Below are 14,205 nucleotides of genomic sequence, written 5' to 3'. Positions count from 1 at the left end.
AAAAGTGCACCACATTGAGGAAGTGTGTTTAGCTGTTTTCTTCTTTCTTTCTTTTAATTCCTCACTTCAATTTCGTGGAAATGGACAACTTCTTTTTCTCGCCGGTTCGGATCCGGCGAAGAGTTTTCCAAAATGACGTAAACAAGTGTTAATGAGTCTCAAATCGTGCGTCGAAAGCGAGATCGATCGTCGTAACGCGCTTTTCTCTGTGGTGGAGCTTTGAAGTGGGCCTTTGAACTCGAATCTAAAGTCGAAAGGTCTGGTTGAGATGTTTTGTGTTATTAGGTTGTTTTCTGTTGGAATAACACGTAATTAAAAATGCATAAATTTTTGTTAATCTTCCTAAATGTAATAAAATCCTCTCAATTTTACTATAATTTATTTATTTTAATTCAAAACATCTTAAGTAATCATTTGGAATCAACAGTATCAGAAGAAACCAAATTTCAACATTCCCTCCGTTAGTAAACCAATAAACAAAGTGCATCCAAAGCCACTGAACTGCACAACCCCAAAACGCGATATCTTCTCGTCAACTCACAGAAGTCAAAACAACAACATCCACGAGTAAGACTCGACTCCGTATCCAAATACGACACCAGGATCGGCTCAGAACACGTTTTTATCAATATTCATCATCACGAGCATCATGCCTTTTGCGCAGATTTGCCTCCTCTTTCTTCTCTCCCCCTTAAAAACCCCACCGTAAAGAGAAAAGAAAGAAAAAAAAAAAACGTCGAAAAATGACCACATCACTAAACGATGATCATTATTTTCGCATAAAATTTCAAACCCCCTACCGGATTTTGCAATAATCTCCCCCGAAGCACGCCACTTTGAGAAGTCATCCGAGGAGAGCTCTGGGATGTTCTTGTTGTTGTCTTCCAGGATTCCAGGGTGCGATACGGAAAGTGCAAGCAAAAAAAAAGCATGCGATTGGGACGGGACTTGAACCGCGGATGCTTCGGCTTGAGGATGCGTCGATGTGATCGTGATTAAAAATATAATGTTATTAATTTACGTTGATTTGATTTCCATTGAAAATAAACTAAAAAATAATCATTAATAAATTAAAGTAATTTAAAAAAAATCGGTAAAAAATCTCACAAAATCATCATCTTGATTATTCGGCAGATCATCTATTTCCCTACTACACTTGACGCTACCTCGAATGCACAACCGCTTGATAAAGACGCTTGGTTTTGGATTGATGTGGTCAGTAATTTTGTTAATAACAAATTGTTGGAAACGGCCTACTCACACCCTCATTTTACTAAAATATGAGTAAATTTACTCACTCACGGTTATAAAACAAGATCGATCTTGAAAATTATTCATATTAATCGGTGAGTTATTGTGTGCTTCAAGCCCTTTCTTCATCATCGCTGATTGGATGGCAAGTTGACGATTGAGTTAGTTAGGTTTATCGCGTAACAAAGTTATTTTGATTTATCAAGAACGTCGTGTGGTGCGCGAGTCTTTTTTTGTGTTGAAAAGACCTTCCCATAGCTCCGTAGCTCGGAGGGCACGACGTCGGTTGTTTGTGTGTTAAGCCCTCTCGATAGCATCGTAGCTCGAGAGGCTACGAAAATCAATACCTTATCTAGCTAACAGAAAGAAGATCGGAAGGCACTTGATGGTTGAGTTCGTCGCGTCTATTCCGTAACAAATTTATGAATTAAATGATTATATAATTAAAAATCAGACTACGCTATCATTGCAGCATTGCGTTTAACACCTCATTCTATAAATAAACATTATTTGGCTTTATCTTTCCACAGCCGGCTGTCAAAGATTAAACCATTTCATTAAAAATTTAACAACTGTTAAACGGGAAATGTCTCATCCGCAGCATCCGATTGTTTGCCTTGAGAATAAAATATAATACCTTTCAACAAACACTATGATTTTGGGTCGCATCTTCTATGATGAATCCTGACCAAACACCCTATCCTACTAACAAGTTTTCAGGTTCCTGGCGCTCGTGGGGTGTAAGCACAGAGTAAATCAGCTGCCCTAGTAGCAACCTGCGCTAACTAACATTCCCGTCCCTTAAAATCGAGATCTACAAACTGACATGGCGGGCGCCGTTGGTGCCCAATGACTGTTACCTATTCGCAACTGATCTTGTTCTGAAATCATGGTGTTTTATCTTTTCAGCGCATTCATACATGCTGTTGATAAGGGAAACACCACTAGATCGTCGAAGCCTATGATCAGTAGTGCTGAAAGGATATTACTGTTCTGTTCAGCAACGGAGGGGCAACCATGGATGGTCTCTCATGCTCATGCTCAGCCCTCACACTCACGGTGAGTATCAAGAGTGTTTGCTGTGAGGAGGCCTACTCGATTTCTGAGTGTGAGTGGTTTTCCGAACTCTGATTTTCAATCAGTCCTGAGAGTTTCATGAAGATATTACACGATTACACTGAGTTAGAGACGATTTTCAGCTCAACATTTTTCTGTGCGCAAAGCGAACTGTCAAACATTCTGAGCGTTTTTCTCGAAACACCGAGTTGATTTACGGGTGCCACGATATTTCGAGATTGGATGGACCAAATTCTTCATGTAAACTAATGTCAAATACAGAAACAATGACTTTTATATCCCGCCGTTTGACATGGATGTTTTTAAAACCCACCAAACAAATCGCAGCAAACTGATGGTTTCTGGGAAAAATTCAGAAAAGTCCTTATCAGAAATTTTCTGTTTTGTTTTGAAAAGGTTGTGATTTTTAGAACTTCAGGTTTCATTGAGACAGAAACAAGTGGTGGAATTTGGGTGGAATTCAAGAATTTAGAATCCAGTAGATTCCATCAGTCCGATGATCTGACCCGATTAAGAAGCGCAGCTTCTGGTTTCGAATGGGGTGAGAGTTTAACAAAATTCATCGCCTTGATCGCATCCCGTGGACCATGGAGTGAAAACGAATCGAAAGAATTCGTTAAATTTCCTGGAGCAAAACTGAAGCAGATGAAACATATTTTGTGTGTGTGTCTCAGTAAAAATGTGTGTGCGTGTGTGCTCGTGACGTCACGCTGTAAAACCTAATTCGAAATGCTTTTCATATTTGATAGTGGATATTTATATCATATCATACATTGGTAGTGAGACTGGGCCAGAGGGACCAGAGTTATTCTTTTTACATATTTTTGTTAAAAGGCTTGTGTAGGGGATATCTTGAAGATACTTTTCTGACAAAAAAAAAAAAAAAAAAACACTTCCAAAGAATAAATCCTGCAATTAAGGTAGCTGTTTAAATTTGCGATACGTTTTTGACCAAAAACTAACTTAATCCACCTATGTGGTTGGAGCCTTCCTCACAACAATGGCTGTACACAAGTTTCATCTATTTTTTAGATCCGGCTTCCAAAAAGTACATCGATATCACTTAAGTGGCCATATCTCGAAACAGGGTTGCCAGATCTTCAGTGTTTTAGACTCATTAGAAAGGTATTTTGATCACCTAACCAACAATAGGTCGGATGGTGGATCCGGACATAGTTTACATACATTTAAGTGAGATCCGGCTTCAAAAAAGTACATCAATATCACTTAAGTGGCCATATCTTTAGACAGGGTTGCCAGATCTTCAATGTTTTGCCCTCGTTGGAAAGGTCTTTTGATAACCTAACCAACGATGGGTCGGATGATGGACCCGGACATAGTTTACATACAGTTAAGTGAGATCCGGCTTCAAAAAAGTACATCAATATCACTTAAGTGGCCATATCTCGAGACAGGGTTGCCAGATCTTCAATGTTTTGCACTCGTTGGAAAAGTCTTTTGATAACCTAATCAACGATGGGTTGGATGATGGATCCGGACATAGTTTACATACAGTTAAGTGAGATCCGGCTTCAAAAAAGTACATCAATATCACTTAAGTGGCCATATCTCGAGACAGGGTTGCCAGATCTTCAATGTTTTGCACTCGTTGGAAAGGTCTTTTGATAACCTAATCAACGATGGGTTGGATGATGGATCCGGACATAGTTTACATACATTTAAGTGAGATCCGGCTTCAAAAAAGTACATCAATATCACTTACGGGGCCATATCTCGAGACAGGGTTGCCAGATCTTCAATGTTGTGGACTCGTTGGAAAGGTATTTTGATAACCTAACCAACAATAGGTCGAATGGTGGATCCGGACATAGTTTACATACATTTAAGTGAGATCCGGCTTCAAAAAAGTACATCAATATCACTTACGGGGCCATATCTCGAGATAGGGTTGCCAGATCTTCAATGTTGTGGACTCGTTGGAAAGGTATTTTGATAACCTAACCAACAATAGGTCGTATGGTGGATCCGGACATAGTTTACATACATTTAAGTGAGATCCGGCTTCAAAAAAGTACATCAATATCACTTACGGGGCCATATCTCGAGACAGGGTAGCCAGATCTTCAATGTTTTGCACTCGTTGGAAAGGTCTTTTGATAACCAAACCAACAATAGGTCGGATGGTGGATCCGGACATAGTTTACATACATTTAAGTGAGATCCGGCTTCAAAAAAGTACATCAATATCACTTAAGAGGCCATATCTCGAGACAGGGTTGCCAGATCTTCAGTGTTTTAGACTCATTAGAAAGGTATTTTGATCACCTAACCAACAATAGGTCGGATGGTGGATCCGGACATAGTTTACATACATTTAAGTGAGATCCGGCTTCAAAAAAGTACATCAATATCACTTAAGTGGCCATATCTCTAGACAGGGTTGCCAGATCTTCAATGTTTTGCCCTCGTTGGAAAGGTCTTTTGATAACCTAACCAACGATGGGTCGGATGATGGACCCGGACATAGTTTACATACAGTTAAGTGAGATCCGGCTTCAAAAAAGTACATCAATATCACTTAAGTGGCCATATCTCGAGACAGGGTTGCCAGATCTTCAATGTTTTGCACTCGTTGGAAAGTTCTTTTGATAACCTAATCAACGATGGGTTGGATGATGGATCCGGACATAGTTTACATACATTTAAGTGAGATCCGGCTTCAAAAAAGTATATCAATATCACTTAAGTGGCCATATGTCGATACAGGGTTGCCAGATCTTCAATGTTTTGGACTCGTTGGAAAGGTATTTTGATAACCTAACCAACGATGGGTCGGATGATGGACCCGGACATAGTTTACATACATTTAAGTGAAATCCGGCTTCAAAAAAGTACATCAACATCACTTACGGGGCCATATCTCGAGACAGGGTTGCCAGATCTTCAATGTTTTGGACTCGTTGAAAAGGTATTTTGATAACCTAACCAACAATAGGTCGGATGGTGGATCCGGACATAGTTTACATACATTTAAGTGAGATCCGACTTCAAAAAAGTATATCAATATCACTTACGGGGCCATATCTCGAGACAGGGTTGCCAGATCTTCAATGTTTTGTACTCGTTGAAAAGGTCTTTTGATAACCTAACCAACAATAGGTCGGATGGTGGATTCGGACATAGTTTACATACATTTAAGTGAGATCCGGCTTCAAAAAAGTACATCAATATCACTTAAGAGGCCATATCTCGAGACAGGGTTGCCAGATCTTCAGTGTTTTGGACTCATTAGAAAGGTATTTTGATTACCTAACCAACAATAGGTCGGATGGTGGATCCGGACATAGTTTACATACATTTAAGTGAGATCCGGCTTCAAAAAAGTACATCAATATCACTTAAGTGGCCATATCTCGAGACAGGGTTGCCAGATCTTCAATGTTTTGCACTCGTTGGAAAGGTCTTTTGATAACCTAACCAACGATGGGTCGGATGATGGACCCGGACATAGTTTACATACAGTTAAGTGAGATCCAAATATATGTGAAAACACATTTTTATACATAACTTTTGAACTACTTATCGAAACTTCAATCTGTATAAAACTCGATCTATGGGACCCTAAACCAAGTCGAATGCAACAAGTTCGGGTCAAATCGGTTCAGCCAGTGCCGAGAAACATGAGCTAGTTTGTTGGTCACATACATACATACACACACACATACACACACACATACACACACACATACACACACACATACACACAGACATTTGTTCAGTTTTCGATTCTGAGTCGATATGTATACATGAAGGTGGGTCTACGACGTTTTTATACGAAGTTCATTTTTAGAGCAGGATTATAGCCTTACCTCAGTGAGGAAGGCAAAAATACACCTCGAAAAATCAACCTCTTATAATATTATTATGAAATTGCTATCGAAATTGAAAAATGTTTAAAAATCTCCACTTTCTACGTATCCGATTTTATCGAACAAGTTGCAATGCTATAATACTTGAACTCGTATAGAAAAGAAAAGAATGAATAACATTTCCATATCAAACCAAATCAGCTCGAGGCACGTGCCAACATTTTCATTGGGGAGGTGCAAATAATTAGGGCCAACCGATAAATAGTTTTGAATCCAATAAGGTTGGTACATTTCATGGATTCAAGGCTCTTAACACCCAGTACAATCAAATGTAGTTTTCTAACGGGACGGATCATTCAAGACATCATTTCAATAATCATTTAAGAACTCTACGAGATCGGAACATGACAACTTGTTTCCCGTTCATTAAGTCTAATTAAAAGTAGATCTCCAAAAATTACTTCCTTTTCAAAACAAAACAGAAAATTTCTGACAAGGACTTTTCCCAGAAACCACCAGTTTGCTGCGATTTGTTTGGCGGGTTTTAAAAAATCCTTCATGTCAAACGGCGGGATATAAAAGTCATTGTTTTTGTTTTTGACATTAGTTTAAATAAAGAATTGGCTAAAATTTGGGGTGAAGACTCTCAAGACATGTCCCGGGTGCATGACGAAGTCCGATTTTGAATTTTTGCTTTTTAAAAAAATACAAAAATCAAAAACTGAAACACAAAAATATTTTCATCTTTTTTTTCAAATATTTTTTTTGAAAATCGGCCTTCGTCATGCACACAGGACCGGTTTGACGAGTCTTTACCAAAATGTTGAGCCGATTTGGTCAAGGCAGTGTTATGATATCATGGCACCCGTTTTTGAAACTGCTAACTTCAAATAACTATATCTCGGCAATGATATAATATGAAAATGTATATTCCAATGCCCTGATAACAGATTTTAACTAAAATTAAATGTGTGCTCACACCAACCTCTGACTTTTTTTGTCAATTTACATGCATGTAACCCCCTAAAACAAAATTTTTGAATCACGAAGAAAATTGCGAAAACTAGAGATTTGCACATGAGTGAAATTTCCAAAATGGATTGTGAACATATTAGTCACAACTTTGCCACTATAGAGGAGAAAAGCGACTCGCGACCAAATTTTGTGGCTAGGAATTTTGACAGGTATGATTTTCATAAAGTATTCGCCTCCTTTTCTCTCCCTCTATTGACTGTCACTGTCACACTTGGAGTCACTCACAAAATGAACTTTGAGTGATTTGAGTACATTTCTGACGTCACGATTTTCTCCTCTATAGAGTAGAAAATCGTGACGTCAGAAATGAACTCAAATCACTCAAAGTTCATTTTGTGAGTGACTTTAACATTTTGGCCTAGTTTGACAGCTACCTCGTTCCCAGGTTTTCTGTGGGAGAGAAAAGGAGGCGAATACTTTATGAAAATCCCTAGCCTCAAAATTTTGTCGCGAGTTGCTTTTCTCCTCTATTGCTACAGTTTTGTGTTAATCGTGCTAGGCCTAGTTTTTTTCATCACACTGCTTTGCAGCACTGAGAACTGTCAACTTTGCGCACTTTGCACCTCAGTAGAGTGCTGCGGAATAATTTTCATCAGAGTTGGCAAACTTTTTTGCCATCACACCATCAAATCAAAATAAGTGAAATGCATCGACTTCTGGCCACTATCTAGTCACCAAGCTGTAGTGGCCGAGGCAGTTAAGTCATTGAGATGGTCTGTTAAAGATTCATGGCTCGATTCTCGTAGATGAAACTTTTGATTTTTTGACGGGTTATTTTTTTTTCTAATGTGCTCCAGGGCATAACTCTATCGGCCACCTCGAGCTGTGTACGCTGAGTCCGCAAACGGTACCATTATTCCCATGGCTCGAGGCCATGATTTTGTCGGACGATTGCTGGTCAATTTTGGATGAAAATTATGTAGATAAAATTGTATAGAATTGGCTTTAAATTCAACAATATTCTGGCTAAAAAAATACATTTTGTCCACAGAAATCTGTATATTGTTCAGTATGATCAGTCTAATTCTTAGCATCATCTGGTGCTAAAACCTGGAAGAACATTTTTTAAGAGATTTTAATAAAAAAATATGTCTTGCCCTTAATGGCATTGCAAGACAAGCTGCAGGGTAGCAAAGGGTAACTCTTCAACAGCGAAACTCCGAGCACCTGTCCATCTCAGATTGATCTGCATGGGTAGCGTGAATCCGGTTCGTGATTCCCGTGCTTTGAGAGGACCACTCTTGGAAGCGCCGTATCCTTGGCTGGACCAGTGGATGTTGGGGATGCGCAACGCCCGCTGGTTTTCAATCATCCCCCCAGTAAGAAGACGAAGAACCGCCGTATGCCAAGATGCTGGTACGAACAAAGCTGCATCCTAACACCGAAGACCAGATTTCCACAGCCGGAACAAGCAATCGCAATTGTCTTCTATGAATCTTCCCAGTTCCGAGAATACCCGGACTTAATCACTTTCTTTGCTCTGGAGGAGCCATTAGTTTAGAAACTTTCGCAAAATAAATAAAAACATAAACAGCCTGCCTTGGCAACGGGTATTTTCGTCACCAGTGTGATGAAAAAATTAAGCAAAACAATGTAAATGGGCTAAAGCCGGAGTGAATACAAAGAGTCTGTCCCTCTCGTTCCTAATGTAAACATTCACTGACGTAAGCAGGACAGAATGTTTGTTTACACTTCGGCTTTGGCCCATTTACATTGTTTTGCTTGAAATACTGTGATGAAAATATTTGCACAAGACTCTAGTAAAGTGCAAAATGCGCAAAAAAAAAATTTGTTTTTTTGATAAAACAATCTATTTTAACGCAAATTTTGGTTTCCTCAATTAACTTTTATTTCTGTTTTTGTTGAAGTCATTCATCATTTTTTTTCCTCACTCGCAGCTGCTTCATCCAAACCAATTCGCATAAATGTTATGTCCATAACTACTCTCTCTTTCGCTGCATTAGATGCTCGCTGCATGGTCCAGTTTTGCTCGCCCTGATGGGAAACTGGAGCACACCCCGGTCGTTCGGTGCGTCCAACCCGATGCTTCAGTTTTATGCATCATCTACCAACAACTACCCGCATCCACTGCGCCGCCGCCGCGGGACATCGCACCTTCTTGCTGTCTTGAGCTTCTGTTTTAGGTGGTGTTAGGAGTTCTGTAAGAAGGAGGTGAAGTTTTAGATTAGAGGAAAATTCAATTTAGTTTAAAAAATTATCTTAAAATGGCAGATGGCTGTTTTAATCGATTACCAAGATTTCTACAAAATGGTGGGAATATATATTTTTTTAATTGATGTTTAGCAATCATTCAAAATAACTTACCTTTTATGCCCTCAAATGAGGAAAAAGAAAGTTCTCACCTTTTTCAAGAAACCTTGGTACGTTTGACAGTTCGTCGTATTGTCGTTCCTTCTTCCAGGTTCTTCGTCTCAATCTTTCTCGTCGGGGTTGTTAAAGGAATCTCGGCTGGGGGGAAACTCTTTTTCAAAATAAACACGCGCGGAAATGGGTGTGAAAAGTCAACAAACATGGGGAACGGAGTGTGTTGGACTAATCCCAAGGTGTTAATGTGGTTTAAACGCGACGATGTTTGGATTGGGAAAGAGTTGTTATTTTAAGGTTTATATATCTATTCAAAATCTCATACTAATTTCTAAGGTCAAAATTTTATTGCAAAATTTCCTTTAAGACATTTTTTTGACGCATAGAAGTGACATAAGACTTTACAGGGTGGTCCAAAAAAGAACTTAACACTCTTCTAACCGTCCACACTCATCAGTCACTAATGAAATCGACATTCTCGGAAAGTTCATCACCGTCTTCTTGTTCCGTCCTCCCCTGACAATAATTCTTAAGCTCGTTAAAATCAAGCCAGGCAATGTTGACAGCGCAATAAAGTTTCTATTTTCTCGACCACAACAACACAGGCGCGGGGGACCCCAGCGGGGTGACACGACCCCATACCGAGGAAGTTTACTCTCTTCTTGGGCGCTCAAAAAATTCCTTCTCCAGACGACGACATTCGAGAATATCCCCTCCACGAAGATAATCAGTTGTGCGCGCGATCGTCATCATCATCATCATTTGAAAGAAAACCGTTTTGAGATTCAATTTTTGAAATCTTCTCCTCCTCGAAAAAAAAAAGAACAGATAAAAACTTTCAAAAAGAGCATTTTATCGCTGGTTCGCAATCAGAACCACAAAAAAAACGGTTCGCTGCCGCTGCCGCTGGTCTTCTGTCCGGATCCAGTGTGCAGCCCCATATTATTCAATCATTAGTCGATTAAATTGACATTTGTATGCAAATGTGGTCCATCTATATTCCGGGGAATTTTGAGTCGTGATTTTCGGGGGTTCGGGGAGCCACGACGACGACGACGACGCAGATATGATGTGTGGTGTCGCAGGGTCGGGTCGGTATGGAACCAGTGAGAGTTGTACAAATTTCTGGTTTGAATGTATAGAATTTGGACCGTTTTAAAGCAAAGTTTGTGCTGCTTACTGATTTTTTTCTTGCAACCCTTTCAAATATTTATGTAAATTTGCAATCTTCTATACCTATAGGTATGTTGTTGGATTAACTCACATTAGGCTTTCTAGCACGAAATTTACCTGGCAGCTGGGGGTTTGTTTGCATCATATCTGCTATCTCTGTCTAGCAATCGTTTTTTGTCATGCGACTTTTAACTGTTTTTTTTTACTGACAGCCCGATATTTCAGCCAACATATTTCGCAGGGACTGTGCCAGCTCAAGCTCGAGCATTGTTTTGAGTTGAATTATATTTTTATTCTTAGGGCCTAGAAAACCGTATAACCAACTCAGCGTGCATTTTAAACAGAATCCTGCTATAAAATATTAATACTAATATAAATACAATTCAGACTTGATCATTTCAATCAAATTTGTATTAAGGGTGCACAACAACGAAGGAAATTGTTTTCGTCTTATTCCAAAATTGTCAAACTTAGGGACCAAATCTTGCAAAAACGTGATTGTAAAAAAAGTCAAACTTTGTTGCAGGGGAAAGAGGGGCAAGAGGAACAATCACAAGGGCAAGTGTACCATATGGATTTTATGTGTGGATTGTTGCCACAACATATTTTATTGGAAAATAAATGCACAAAAGTACTTAAAAACTGATCAAAAATTGTTGAAATTGAAATTCTAGTTGAAATTGTTAAAAATGTACCATTTATCTTCTAAATAATATCCCAAGAAACATTTTTTTTCCAGGAGTTCTACAAGAGCTCTTCAAGATAGCTACAGCATAGCAGTTTGGACCGCGGTAGGATAAAATTATCTTCAAAACTTCTTCAGGAGTTTGGAAGAGTACTTGAAGAGAGTTTTATCCTACCGCGGTCCAAACTGCTATGCTGTAGCTATCTTGAAGACTCCTGGAAAAAAATGTTACTTGGGATTTTTTTTTTCCTAAAAAACAATCAAATAATTACTAAAATATTATTATTTAATCATTTCCATTTCCAACTTTTTTAATTTGACATATCAATTATTGTGAGAAATTATCATGTTTTTTATGAAATGTTATTAACAAATATCGTTTTTGAGAGCAAAATATTTGCCTTCCCGTTTGTAATCATAGTAGCCAATTAATGTTTTATGCTAAAACGCTTATATAATAAGAATTTTGAAAATTCATCACTTTTTGTTCACTTAAATGCAAATATCTCGGCTTTGCATGGACAAAAAAAGCAAAATGATCTCCGTAAAATTTCCTATAAACTAAATGCATTAGTTTTAGCTGCAATGTTTTTGGCTCGTTTTGGAGAGTGCTGTTTGAATTTTTTTAGCTAAAAAATACAATTTTTTCTCCCTTGAACGCCCTGCCATGCCCAAACACAAGCTTTTATGGATGCACTTTTTTCTTTCAAGCTCCGCGCGCGAGTTGTAAACTATTTTTGGGATTTTTTTGTTGTATGAAAACATTATTCCTGACATCCTAATCTATCATTCCAGGGGCGAGCACCAAATATTTGACAATTTTTCATTTTTTTGGGACGCCCTAGTGCAAAAGCTCTGGTTGGTGTGCCCCGTTAAATTACAAAATGTATTTTTTTTCAATATTTCATCGCCGCCATTTTGGATCTAAATGTTCTAAATCCCACCAGTGTAGTTTAAAAGTCATACCTACACAGAAAAAAATATTCGTGTAGATTTACATTACTTATCATGTACCAAAAGGTATCATGATAAATGATGTATATTTACATCGACTTAATTGGAAATTTACATGACTTTCATTGTAAACTCTCATATTGAAAATCTGTTGAAATCGTGTAAATTTCCAACAAATCTAATGTAAACTTCGCCGACCAAAAAAATTTTTTTGCTTCATTGAATCTAGAATTCGATGTAACTTCTTAATTCTAGATTCAATGAAGCAATTGCTAGATTGTTAAATTCAACTTTGTGATCTTGCGTCTGCCGTCCACCTCGCGAGCCTTGTCCACCAGGTCTATGCCGGCTGGTGGAGATGGTACTAATTTTGCGGTATTTGTTGTAGTGCCGTCAACTGGGGCGAGGTGCAGGACTTTTGAGTGATAAGGGCGTGTATTTCATAAATGAAAAAGATTGTCGAAGCCTTTCAAAAATAAATTTTAGCATATTTCAAAACTTTAGCATTCTGTAATTTGGAAGAGTCGAATTCGCATTGTAATCAAAGATTATTTGAAAGAGAATTATCCCGAAACGATAGTTTATGAAAATTTACAACACTGGATGTGTAAACTGGAAAACTTACATTATTGAGATTTCAACTGTCATCGGTTGACATCAGGTCCACACGTTGATTCTTGCGGTCCGACTTGATCTTTATTACTTTGCGCTCGGCAATGGCCACGGCCGGATCGACCCGTTTAAAGCATTTGACGAAAACTGCGACTATGGCTCTGCTGCCTTCTTGAAGTCGTCGTATTCAAACAAGACCCCGTCGACGGAGATCTGCAACATTCCTTCTAGTGGGCGTGGTATTTCCTGTGAATACCTGCAAATAGCTTACGTTTAACTAAGTAAAAAATAGTTGCCCAAACAACAGAGCTTTATCAATCAATGGAACAAAAAATATTTCCATTCAAATTTAAATGTGGAAGTGTTATCCTTTTAGGTCGAATCTAGTCCGCGACTTGCAGTTGTCGTTTAAAATAACTCACCTGATGCATTCCACATCATTTTTCTCATCGAAACTCCGTTGTTGTTGTCAGGATCAGGCTGATCTATGTCTTTGCTTCCGCCAGGTGTACCAGAACGTTGTGAAGCGGAACTTTCCCAAGTCGCAACGGTGATAAATTTGCGCTCGGTGAACACACGACGGTATCAGGACTTTGTCTGGACCAGTCCAGTCCGACGATCGTTTGCAGCTGCAGTGCCACATGTGTCCGACCAGAACGGATGTTTCAGAACTTGACGATCACGCAACCTTGCAGGTCAGTAGAGGCACCAGGACATGTTGACCTCTAGAAAAACGTCTGAAAGTTTTGAACAACAAATTAGTTCAAAATATATCGTTTTCTTTTTAAGAAAACCACAAACCTCCTTCAAATTTCGTGAAGTCTTCAGCTGCTCCCAGTCCTGATCCGTGTTTGCACTTTCTCGAGGGCCATAAATCACTCTCACTAATGCTTTTTGCGATTATTCGAAAATTTAGTAAAAACATGTAAACTCCTGGAAAGATCCAAACCAGTTTTGTTTTGATTTTGAAAAAATGACGCAACTCCAGTGGCTGAGTTCATAGTAACATCAGCGTTGTCATCAGGTCTGTATTTCGTTCTGAAAAAGTCTGTATTTAACATTTTGTCGATTTAACCCAGTGAGAATTTTGGCATTAGCCTCGAGTAGATTAAGGCTCGATCTCGATTAATCGACTCGAAATAAGGGAAAAGTACACGTATCTCTGGTAGATTAAGAATTCGGTTCAACTCAATTAAATGGCTTTTAGCACAAATTTGTATTATTTTTAACAACCAAAGTGCTAATTGTGAAGAAAAAAAATCA

The 14,205-nt window shown here is 38.7% G+C and overlaps 1 long non-coding RNA gene across 1 annotated transcript; it reads right to left on the bottom strand.

Annotated features, from left to right (window-relative positions):
* Positions 1-12,961: 12,961 nt before the first annotated feature.
* Positions 12,962-13,893, bottom strand: LOC119770071. The gene is made up of 3 exons (XR_005278644.1): positions 13,744-13,893; positions 13,365-13,679; positions 12,962-13,198 (listed from the first exon to the last, which is right to left on the bottom strand). It is a non-coding gene; the product is annotated as an uncharacterized LOC119770071 (long non-coding RNA).
* Between the last annotated feature and the right edge of the window lie 312 nt (positions 13,894-14,205).

Source organism: Culex quinquefasciatus, chromosome 3 (assembly GCF_015732765.1).
Source record: "Culex quinquefasciatus strain JHB chromosome 3, VPISU_Cqui_1.0_pri_paternal, whole genome shotgun sequence".
In the NCBI taxonomy this organism is placed as follows: Eukaryota; Metazoa; Arthropoda; class Insecta; order Diptera; family Culicidae; genus Culex; species Culex quinquefasciatus.
The sequence above is the reverse complement of the archived record's forward strand: the minus strand, read 5'-3'. Positions and strand labels throughout refer to the sequence as shown.